Genomic DNA, 12,637 nt, shown 5'->3' with positions numbered 1-12,637 from the left:
ATTTGATGTGAAGATTTGCTGTGTAATAAATGACATGATGTTTTCATTAAAATTGTCATTTAACACCTCTTTCATCCTGCTGCCTTTCTATGGGAATGATAGAGGGGGGTGGGGGTAGGGGTATCTGAGAGTGCCAGCAGTTACTAAGTCCTGCTAAAATGCTTTAGTTGCCCATTTGAAATAGACTTTATTATTCATTTTGGCACAGGAGGTAAATGTGTACATTTAACTTGGGGTGCCAGACCCCCTTGATATCAAACTTCCAAGCATAGACAAGTCAGCTTAAACTGCCTGGATAAAACTTATGGATGCTTACGTCTGCTGTTATCTAAAGGCAAAAAACTGTTAGCTACGTCTGTTAATGACATGGAGTGTGACTGGCAGTGTGCCAGATTCTCACCCACATGGAGTCCCATGCTCATTGTTGGGTTCAAGCCAGAGTTCCACTGCATGCTCAACACCCGATCTGCACACAGTGTAATTATGCTTATTGTATTCAGGAACTAGCTGATTGGGGAAATCTTGAAGTCAAATTGGAATGTGAATGTCCAAATATATGTGTGGAAAGGAATTCTTCACTAAACACTCAGCTCGGCTCTGTATATATGTCTTTGACAAGATGTGCACAAAGTCCTATTGTTTATATGTAAAATAATGGGGTCAAAGACTCTTAGTTGCTGTATCTCCTTAAAGTAACATGTACATAATCCACTGTGGTCTACATTAAAAAATGCAATCGGAGTACATCCGGTCCATTTAATGTAAACGGTAACAACGGCTGGTTTAAAAATGGGGAGGAATAAAGTAGGTAAATGTCAGTTAATGCAAATAGCTGTTAAACCACCTCTATTTATAAGTGACTTCCCTTTTAACCTTTGGAGTGCCAAACAGTTGTAAGAATGATCTATAGCCTGTACAGCTGACTATACAGCTCAGACTGGCTGTACACACACACACATACCGTATATATGACAGTAATGTATAATGTTCAGCTTTAATTTTGACCAATTTTGTTGTCTACCCTTTTTGAATTTTGCCAGTTTATTGTTTTCTGTGAAGATAATACATTTTGATTGGCTGCGAGGGACATTATAATCTATAATACATTTTAAAGGATGTCATTGCAGACCATTTTGATTTGTTAATGCATGTACTGTACTGTTACAATAGCTTATGAACTCAACAGATTTACTTAACAAATCAAGCCAGCAATGTCCTAAATGAGCAATAGTACATGCGTTGACAGCACAAGGCTCTTCTACCATTCTGTACTTTAATATGTGTAGCTTTATTAAGAAAGGGAAATTATTTTGTGCATTATGTGTGTTTTGGACAGTTTAGAAAGATGTTTGTAATAAAACAGATATTGGAAATGCTCTTTTGTGTAATGTGAATAAGATTATTGTGGGACAAATACTGTTTAGGAAATGTAATCAAATTGTGTAACATTACTTAATGTTGCACATTTGTGTAATGCAGTAAAATTATTTAGTGCTCTGTGAGGAAAAGGTTATTTATAATTATATGTGTAGGTTCAGATTGTGTTTTGGTTTGGATAAACAGTATATCAATTTATTGTGGTTTATTTTAATGAAGTAGAAGAAGTGAGGGATGACATAATAGAAATATATGTTTGCGAATTTTCAGGATTTATTTACATTCTCTTGTCTTGGGTTTAATAAGTTCACTGGAGAGAGGGTGTAGCATATGACTACTGCAACTCCCTCCTGGCTGGCCTCCCTGCGTCCGCCACCCATCTGCTCCAGCTCATCCAGAACTCCGCTGCTCGCCTGGTGTTCTCTCTGCCTCGCTTCTCCCACGCATCTCCACTGCTCCGCTCACTCCACTGGCTCCTGATCACCGCTCACACCCAGTTCAAGAGTCTTGTACTCGCCTACAGATGCCTTGACCAGACTGCACCCAGCTACCTCCAGACCCTCATCTCTCCCTACACCCCCACTCGACCTCTCCACTCCTCCTGCACTAGAAGTCTGGCTCTACCTCCTTTACGCTCCCCTGCCTCCAGAGCCCGCTCCTACCACCCTCGCCCCGCAGTGGTGGAATGACCTTCCTACAGATGTAGGGACTGTCCAGTCCCTGACCGTCTTCCAGGCGCCTCCTCAAGACTCACCTCTTCAGACAGCACCTGTAGAACTCCTCTTTTCCCTCTGGACACTTATCACTCTTCCTTAAATGCACTTTACTTGCTCTTATCTGCTCCCTATTTTACTGCATTTAATCCTGTACTTTAGAGTACTGTAATCTGTCAAGTGTCATTTAATCTGTAGTATTTTGTATTTAATTATATCCTGATGTAACTATCACTGACACTGTTATCTGCTCTTTTATTGAATCGTATTTTGTCATATACTTGTACTTGCTAGAACCAAAGTCATTCTATTTTATCTTGCTCTTAATTGTATTAATACTTGTGATTCTTGAAATGTATTTTTGTTTATGAGTGTAAGTCGCCCTGGATAAGGGCGTCTGCTAATAAATAAATAATAATAATAATAATAATAATAATAATAATAATAATGTGTTCACTAGAAATTTGGCATTTAAACATTTAAATTGAAAGTAGCTCATTGTACTGCATCACAGACCAGTAACAGAACATTGTAGTATTATTAGTTATTATATTAGTATTTGTTATACTGTTCAGTGATAGATACCAGTGTTTTATTTAGTTCAAATTGAAATAAGGTCATAAGGAGCTAAAAAAATATTATGGTTTAATGATTATTATTTCAGGACTTTCAATAAAACTGTCTTTGTTAATGAACTAGTCTGAGCCAGTAATTAGCTCTTACATATTCTTTCCATTCTTTGACCCACACAGAGTCCACTGACGCAGGCCCTGCAGTGGTCATCCACACCAGCATGCCTTTTGGACTAGAAAACTTGGAGGGTAAAGAAAAAGTGGAGCCGTTAATACTGGAGGAGTTGGCCGAGTTGTGCCTGGGCTGCCCAAGCCTGTGAGCACTGAATGCCAAAAATGGAGATATTCACAGGTAATTAACAGTGCCGACATGGAACATCGCATTTGGAACGGCATGGTTTCAGCCAAACTGGGTCTTTTACTGGGAGCAAATGGCTAAAATCGGTTCATTTTACTACCCTGCCTACAAAAAAACAAATCTAGGAATGGCTTTGAGTCTGATAACATTTGAAAATATTTTTACTGCATTTCCTCAAAGTGCTTTGTAGAATATGTGCATCAGAACAGCAGACACAGTCAACTGTCTATCTGTAGAGAAGGACCACTGTCTATACTGTCCAGTCTGAAGAATCACATGTATATGCTTTTCCTTTTGAAATACCCTGTATATAAAGAGGATTTCAGTATAAAGACCACTTTCAGGTCTTCCCTTGAGCTATACAAACATGCAGCTTGGTTGTTCATCAATCTCTTCAAAGTATTCTTAGAATTTACTGCCAGTAAAGTACAAAATGATTACACACCAGCGTCTGCATTATTGGACAAAGGTTAAAGATGTGAGACAGGTGCCATCAGGACAAGGCTTTGTTTAACAAACAAAATGGTTACCATGCCATCCAAAACCTACAAATACCTCTACTGTTTGTTATCAACACATGTTCCCATGAGATACAGTAGGTATCGACCAAAACCTTGGGCAGCAAATGAATAATACAAACCAATACAAAATACCTCAACACTTTAAAATGAAATACTGTAATATATATATATATATATATATATATATATATATATATATACAGACGTGCTCAAATTTGTTGGTACCCTTACAGCTCATTGAAATAATGCTTCATTCCTCCTGAAAAGTGATGAAATTAAAAGCTATTTTATCATGTATACTTGCATGCCTTTGGTATGTCATAGAATAAAGCAAAGAAGCTGTGAAAAGAGATGAATTATTGCTTATTCTCCAAAGATATTCTAAAATGGCCTGGACACATTTGTTGGTACCCCTTAGAAAAGATAATAAATAATTGGATTATAGTGATATTTCAAACTAATTCGTTTCTTTAATTAGTATCACACATGTCTCCAACCTTGTAATCAGTCATTCAGCCTATTTAAATGGAGAAAAGTAGTCACTGTGCTGTTTGGTATCATTGTGTGCACCACACTGAACATGGACCAGAGAAAGCAAAGGGGAGAGTTGTCTGAGGAGATCAGAAAGAAAATAATAGACAAACATGGTAAAGGTAAAGGCTACAAGACCATCTCCAAGCAGCTTGATGTTCCTGTGACAACAGTTGCAAATATTATTAAGAAGTTTAAGGTCCATGGAACTGTAGCCAACCTCCCTGGGCGCGGCCGCAAGAGGAAAATTGACCCCAGATTGAACAGAAGGATAGTGTGAATGGTAGAAAAAGAACCAAGGATAACTGCCAAAGAGATACAAGCTGAACTCCAAGGTGAAGGTACGTCAGTTTCTGATCGCACCATCCATCGCTTTTTGAGCGAAAGTGGGCTCCATGGAAGAAGACCCAGGAGGACTCCACTGAAAGAAAAACAAAAAAAAGCCAGACTGGAATTTGCTAAAATTCATATTGTCAAGCCACAATCCTTCTGGGGGAATGTCCTTTGGACAGATGAGTCAAAACTGGAGCTTTTTGGCAAGTCACATCAGCTCTATGTTCACAGACGAAAAAATGAAGCTTTCAAAGAAAAGAACACCATACCTACAGTGAAACATGGAGGAGGCTCGGTTATGTTTTGGGGCTGCTTTGCTGCGCCTGGCACAGGGTGCCTTGAATCTGTGCAGGGCACAATGAAATCTCAAGACTATCAAGGCATTCTGGAGCGAAACGTACTGCCCAGTGTCAGAAAGCTCTGTCTCAGTCGCAGGTCATGGGTCCTCCAACAGGATAATGACCCAAAACACACAGCTAAAAGCACCCAAGAATGGATAAGGACAAAACATTGGACTATTCTGAAGTGGCCTTCTATGAGTCCTGATCTGAATCCTATCGAACATCTATGGAAAGAGCTGAAACTTGCAGTCTGGAGAAGGCACCCATCAAACCTGAGACAGCTGGAGCAGTTTGCTCAGGAAGAGTGGGCCAAACTACCTGTTAACAGGTACAGAAGTCTCATTGAGAGCTACAGAAAACGTTTGATTGCAGTGATTGCCTCTAAAAGCATGTCAGTCAACAGCTTATTGGTTATTGACAAGAAGCCAGTGAAGGGGTGGGGACAATTTCACTCTCCAGGTGAAATGACCCAGGAAGGGCAAGACAGTCAAAAAGCATGTGTTGTAGCCAGTGATCTTTTAAACTAGTGAGGTACCAGATATCATGTTTTAAAATGAAAATGCATGTTTGCTATAGCATGTATTTCTTTCAAAACTGCACATTGAGATCTGTATAATGAATGGATTTGCATGGTGGAGAAATGTTATTGAACTGCTTTGTTAGCTACAATTACTTTAAGGGCTGGCTAATATGATATATAAGAAAATTTGGTAATTGTAATTAAGCAGTCAGCTGGTTGGAAACCACACTTTCATGATTATTTTGTAAGTATTTCAACTCAGTCCTTTTTAATGTATTTTTATGTTTTAAATTTCCATTTCGCCTGTATTCATGAATTAAATGTTTGCTTCACACATCCATAAATTCTGGTATAAAACTGTGAGAAACTAACGTTTCTGCCAGTGTCTTCATTCGTGTTTATGAGTGACTTATTAGCTTCAGAACCATACATTTGTCGTCTTGTCCATTTTTATTTTATGCATTTTGTGCAGGAAAATGCAGTCCAGTCCTGTGCATTTTACAAGCATGCCAATGCTTTATGAATACGACCCTGATCCACTTTTCTTATTAGTATGAGGTTATGCGATCCAAGGCAGGGGGATTTGCTCAGAGCAGAGCAATGTCAATGGCGCGTGTTGCCAGTTTGGCACCAGATGAAAGGTGTAGACAAACTGTCTCCAAGTCCTGGGCCTAGAGGAGCATAGGAAAGGATGGGGAGAGAGGCAGATATATTGTAAGAGCGCAGACAATAAACACTTTGTTGTCAGAAGGTTAAGCAGGAAACAACCCAATTGAATTCATGATCAGTGCCTCAATGAATGATAAGAGAAGTACTGTCTTGGATGAGCCAGATATGTAAGTGTTTAGAGCCCCACCTGTGTAATGGTGCCTAGACACAAGGTGGAGGAGATAGGCCTTACTGTTGCCAAATCCAAACAAGAGTTGTGAGGCATGCAGTAGTTTTGTGCTTTGAAAATAGTTACTGTACATATGAAAGCATATTCTGAGCTTTAATATGTACAAGTACTGAATTATTAGTGCATGTTAACAATGAAGTAGTTACCATGTAATTACATTGTTATTTTTGGGACAAAAGAATGAGAAGTGGAATTTCAGTAAGGCTGCTATTGCAACAGAGATATACAGCTCTAAAGGAAATGTCTTTACCAAAACATTCTTTACCAGAAGTTATTGAGAATATTCCAAGAATCTGGGAACAGAACCGACTTTTGCCAGAAGTCAAAAAGTGGGGTTGGTAAAATTGGAGTGTACACAAAAAAAAAGCCAAGTGGACACTGAGCCACGGAATTAGGAAACACAACTGATAAATTATGCTTTTAAAAGGGGAGTCTACCTTTAATACTAACAAACCATTGCAGCAATCCAAACATTAAATTGATTTACACAGAGTTTAGCATTTTAAAAGAGAGAGAAAAAAATGAAGTTTGGGAAATAATGATAACAGATCATCTTTAACTATGTCTTAAAAGCTTCAGGAAATGGATACTATTTCCTTACACCACTGAAATGTACCTTGATGTTTATCTGAACCCTCTTAAGTCAGATAATGTTGATGAAATGGGGCATGAACATACATGGAATTTGTTTCCTCAAAGAAGTCATTACAGCACTGAGTTTTCCACTGCAGTCTTTTAAACATCAGCGTAAACTGTTGGCCGCGTATCTCATTAATATTCGAATGGCACGGGACCAAGTCATGAAGTTGGCCTGCTCTGTGCATGTCACTCTCCACATTCAATGCGCTGCTTCTAAAACAACCACAAGCCTTATGGATTTCAGGATTTATTTTGAATACATATTCCGGTATTAATGCTAAAACTTTTTTTTCCCACTATTTTGACAAGCTTGCAGGAATAAGCAAACATTGCAGTGCATCAGAATGTTGATGTATGTTTTTACTTTTTTTTGTTGAAAGGAATAAAACTATTTGTTTCTTGATAAATATAGATGTTTTACTTCCTTTCAGAAAGTACATCTTCAGTAGTACATCTGTGTTACAGTAATGACATACAGTGTGGGTGGAATGTGCATTACTGTATTACATTTACAGTAGATTCTTGTAAGTTTAATTAATTTACAAAAGGTTTAAATATCCTTATATTTATGAAAAACAGAATTCTATATTTAGATGAATGTCCTTGTCACACAGGCGTGAGTGCAGTTGTATATGCTCAGAAACTTATTTTTAATTAAACACCCACCAAGTCTGTAGATAACCCCAGTAAGGGGTATATTTATATCATGGTATTGTGTTGGGACCTCATACTTTGCTAAATTGGCTTTTTCCATTATCTTTCTGAAGTCATAAATTATTTTTGGTTTTCAGATTAATTTTCCTTCCTTTTAAGCTTCAATACCATTGGCTTTGCTCCTCTATTCATTGTGCATAACTTCTCATTTCTAATACATGTTCCTAGTTTGAAAAGTCTATTGGTCCGCACCCAGTTTGCAATGCTTTCATGAGGGTGCTAATACCGATCAGCACCACTGTAAGAGAGTTTGGTGATTGCAGGCAAAGGGTTATGAGATACTGGGTTTGATTCCCAGATTGGCCTCTTCAGTCTTAGGCCAAACCCTGACCCAATTAAAAGTAATATGTATTTTTCACAGATTTTATTTTAATTTCAAATGTATCTTTATCTGAGTCATGTCATTGACTGTGACTCTGGGGTTTGTCCGTGGTAGACAGGCTAGTGCCCATGCCAACATTAATCTGTCAGCTCTTTGGCCTTCAAGAACTGGATAGAATCCACATTTACAAACATGTAAACAGTCAGGGCCATTTGCTCCAGTGCACACTGTGGTCACTGGACCTCTTATTTAGATTTCCGGTTCTTTGTCTAAACAGCTCAGACGGTCAGTTCGTTTTTGGGGCTGAAATGATTACCGTTTAGTTTAAGTAAATCTAGTGTTTGTAAAGCAGTAGTTATTCATATAACTCCATACTCAAGTTGCTGAGTGGACAAATCACTGAGTAAAAAACATCTTCTCAGATGTGTTTATATTAATAAATAAATAAATAAATAAAAAGTCTGGGCTCCAGATTGGCCTTAATGTGATCTTAATGGTCACATTAGGAGGAGTGGGTGTGTGCTAGCTAATTATCTACAAATCATCCAAAGCACAGTTATGGATGATAAACCCCAGGACTTAATATTAAAGTAATGCTAACAGGTAGATATACTAGCATGAATGTCTACTGAAGTGTACAGGAAATAGTTTCTATGGTATATAATTCAGACCCCCGGTCCTCTAGATTGTACAACATAGTGACGATTTTTAACAGCTTGGAAAATGTGTTGGAGAGTAGAGAAGTACATAAATGTACAGAATATTCAGAAAAAAACATTTTAGTTTCCGCTTCCACCCTAAGCTATAAAAGAGCTGCAAGTAGCAGTATGGACATGGGTTTTTGGATCAGAAAATTGAGGCAATCGGATCGTGAGGCATGTGGAACCTTGATTGTCTGTAGTTACAACCACCATTAGGGAACGTAAACTCAATTTTTAATAATATTTGCAGATATACAGCATTTATGAAATAATGTAATATTCAACCTCTTATCTGTATGAAAGTGAAGAGTTTTACTTTAGCTTAATTTGAACTTTCTCCTGATTTCTTGTCTGACAAGGTCACCCAAGCTGTGTCAGAGAGCCCGGGGCAGATGATTATTCATGCCAGACCCCTGCTGGGCTGTGGTGGAGATGGGTTCACACAACTCCAACTTTGACGGCTGCACAGACTCCACTTTGAAAATCCTGGACGTTTTTAAATCAAATCTCTGATTTTTTTTAACTACTTTGAGAGACAAACAGGAATTACTGCCTGTTACCACCACAGTTTTCTGATGTCTGATGTCTATTTTAAATGTAATAAAAACAGTAAACATGAGTGCTTTGTAACACATGCATCCTTTCTCCCAAATGCAGCCATCACTGAACTTTTATATTCTCAGTAGTGTATTTGAAGGCTCAACATTGATGGTGTCTCGTGGTGTTTTGAACATCGCAAAAGCAACATGACTTGCTATTTCCAAAACAAAAGACTGAATGTAACTTTGTTTAACTCACAAAGTCGATACCAATACTACAGACTTTGCCAGTACTAAGTTAATTGTTTTGACACATACTGTTAGTATACACAGAGTTTGGAAATATCAAAGTTTGACCAGACTATTTTCAGATTGATTTTCTTTATATGAAATTATACCAGATGCTGTGGTAAATACATTTGTACAATTACATATTTGTAGGCTAGCTTCAATTTTGTCAAAATAATGCCACATGTCAAAAGTAATAAAAATGTATCAATCAATTATATTTTATGTGTGTGTGGATTAGGGGTGTTTAATTGTGTGTATGGTTATTTGGTTTTATGCCCCATATGTTTACAAAGGTTAACCCCAGCCCTTAACCACCAACCATTTGAAACAGTTGCCCGTTCAGAACCAATAAATAATAACACATTTTGTACAGATTAATGCTGGTGTTAAAAAGAGATCAATACACAGAATGGCAAAACAGACAGTTCCTGAGAAACCAGTTGATTTTCTTGACTGAGTCTATCTTGTGTTTTGTGAAGTGAAAAATCATAATACACCTCTATTGCCCTTACTGAGTCTCATGGTCACAGATCAGTCCAGCACCACTGCTCCCACATTGCAACAGGCTGGTCCAGGGTAGCCTACAGGCCCCTGTTATAGGTGCAACAAAGGATGATGCCTGGCCCAAAATAAACTGTTTAACCAAAGCATATTGTAAAATGGATGCTGTTGGTCCAGATTGGTGGGTGTCAAATTTCTGAAGGAAACAAGGTTAATAGTACTAGTAACAATCTTACAGAGTGCCTGATCACATCTTCCTTACATGTTTATCTAGCACACCACTGTCTTGAGCTAATTAGGTCCCCACTTTTCTGTGCAGAACGTTAAATTAATAATAATTAAAAAAAAATTATATATACACTACCGGTCAAAAGTTTTAGAACACCTCAATTTTTCCAGTTTTTATTGAAATTTACGCAGTTTAATGTCTCAATGTACTCTGAAATTAAAGCATAGAACAAATAAACAATTGGAGATAAAAAAAGAAATCATGGAATCGTTTTGTTTAACAAAATTTCATCTAAATTTTTGACTCATCAAAGTAGCCACCTTTTGCAGATATAACAGCCGAACACACTCGTGGCATTCTTTCTACAATGGAAATTAAATATTGTTCGGAAAGTTCTTCCCAGCACTGTTGCAGAAGTTCCCACAAATGTGTTGCACTTGTAGGTTGCTTTCATTTCACCCTTCTGTCCAGTTCATCCCAAACCAGCTCGATGGGGTTTAAGTCTGGAGACTGCTGGCCATTCCATGATTTGAAGCCTACCGTCTTGTTCTTTTCTTCTAAGGTAGTTCTGACATAGCCTGGAGGTATGTTTTGGGTCATTATCTTGCTGTAGGATGAACCCCTGACCAACTAGGCGTATAACAGAGGGTATTGCATGGCTCTGCAAAATGCTGTGGTAGCAGTTTTGGTTCAGGGTGCCACTCACTCTGCAAGTCGCCGACTCTGGATCCAGCAAATGGCTGATACGGTTTAGCTTGTGTGAATCTGGGTTTTAATCTGTGACAAAATGTTTGGCTGCATCTGAAGAGAACCCTGCTAATACTAGTATAATTTAATCAGCACAGTATAAAGCCTGTTCCAAAGCAGCTGCATCATGGATGTTGCACACAGTGCTGCATTAAATAAATATATAAAACTCACACGAAACCACATTCAAGCCAACAGTAATAAAGACATTAGTTTGTATTAATTGGGCCTTAAAGTAAGTATGTTATTATTATGCACTCTTAGCTTTCATTCAGCAAACAAAGCAACAACAAGAAAATTCTGTTTGTGTTTAAAAATGACCCCGATTCTTGCGTGTTGACATAATCAACATCGTGTGTCAGCAAACCCAGAGAATGCTGATTTTTCAAAAATCAGCTAATAAAATAACAAACAGATTTCACAAAGCATTTGACACACTTCCTGAGAACAACAAGTTTAGTCTGAAGAAGAAAATTATATATATATTTTTAAAGGCTTTGATCCTGTTGGCAAATCCTTGCTTTTCTGAAGTTATGTTTTCTGTATCTTTGACCAAAGGTGGGACGCACTGCAATACTGACAGCCACTATAAACTTTATAGTTTCACATTACAGTACTACTACAAACACTGCCCAAAAAACAACAGGTCAACTGACAGATTTATACCAAAAAAAAAACAACTAATTTTCCCAAACACCACCACATTTATATCTTGCTCTTTTTTGTGGATGTTGGGTTTACCTGGCATTGGATGAGTTTCTTACAGTATTACTGATAATCTCAGGATTGTGTGTTTAAAGATACTGATGCTTCTAAACATGATTTGCATTCTATTTGCAGTACTCTTACAGCTATGAGACCCAGAAGTGAAATAGTTAGTTGTAAAAAGACTGAGCAGTAATAATTACAGAGAATACAGTTAATGGGATTTCCTGGTACCCATGCCTATTGAGTCAGCCAGGACAGATGACAGATAGGGATTGACTAGCAAAGATAACATCTCCATCTCCACTGCTATCCTAGGAAAGGAAAAACTGGTACTGCAATGAGCTCTGATCACTGGCACAGACGTTTGCAAATCTGGACACATCTATAATTTGGCAAAAAGACCAAATGTAGGATTACCATCAAAACCCTGTTGAAGATGGAAACTGCTTTAGGAGATTCAAAGCAACATTATATATATCCTGTGAAAACTGTGATCAAATAAAATATGTTGGAGAGACTGGAACAACTTTATATAAAATAATTCAGAACCACCTTTCATTAATTAGAAATGAAAAAAATTAATGAACCAATAGTACAGCACTTCACCAGTCAAGGACATGACATAAAGTTTGTAGTATTAGAACAGCTAAAATTAGACAATGCGACATATAGAAGAATAAAAGGTAAGTAAATGGGTAAATAGACTGAACACGATTATGTCACGGGGACTCAACAGAAAATAATGAAAGAATGAACTAATTAACTGCAATAAATATATAACATTTAAATAAATAAATAAATAAATAAACAAATTTCATTCAAAAGTTGTGCATGCCGATGCGCTGGGGAGGCCAAATCAAGGCTGATCCTCAGATCCAACATTGCAAGATAATATAAACAGAAGTTTATATAAACTAATGTTAAATAGAATTAATGCAGATTGAAAGATAGAAGAAAAAATGATGTCACAATATATAGAACACCATTACAACATGTAAGAATAAATCATGGATTTGAATATAAACAATATTAGTAGTTGTCATTCTGTCAAAAACCTATAAATACCTCCAATGTTTTGATTC

The 12,637-nt window shown here is 37.4% G+C and overlaps 1 protein-coding gene across 5 annotated transcripts in view; it reads left to right on the top strand.

Moving 5' to 3' along the window:
- The window catches only part of LOC117418595 (renalase-like), a 55,107-nt gene extending 45,515 nt beyond the window's left edge, over positions 1-9,592 (top strand). For all 5 annotated transcript variants that reach the window (XR_009306746.1, XR_009306745.1, XR_004546823.3 and 2 more), the window contains 2 exons: positions 2,843-3,014; positions 8,900-9,592. The gene's annotated coding sequence lies outside the window, so the exon portion shown is untranslated. The remainder of the gene's footprint in view (positions 1-2,842; positions 3,015-8,899) is intronic.
- Positions 9,593-12,637: the final 3,045 nt, after the last annotated feature.

The sequence above is a fragment of the Acipenser ruthenus genome, chromosome 13 (assembly GCF_902713425.1).
Source record: "Acipenser ruthenus chromosome 13, fAciRut3.2 maternal haplotype, whole genome shotgun sequence".
In the NCBI taxonomy this organism is placed as follows: domain Eukaryota; kingdom Metazoa; phylum Chordata; class Actinopteri; order Acipenseriformes; family Acipenseridae; genus Acipenser; species Acipenser ruthenus.
Note: the sequence above shows the minus strand (reverse complement) of the source record. Positions and strands in the feature narration are given on the sequence as shown.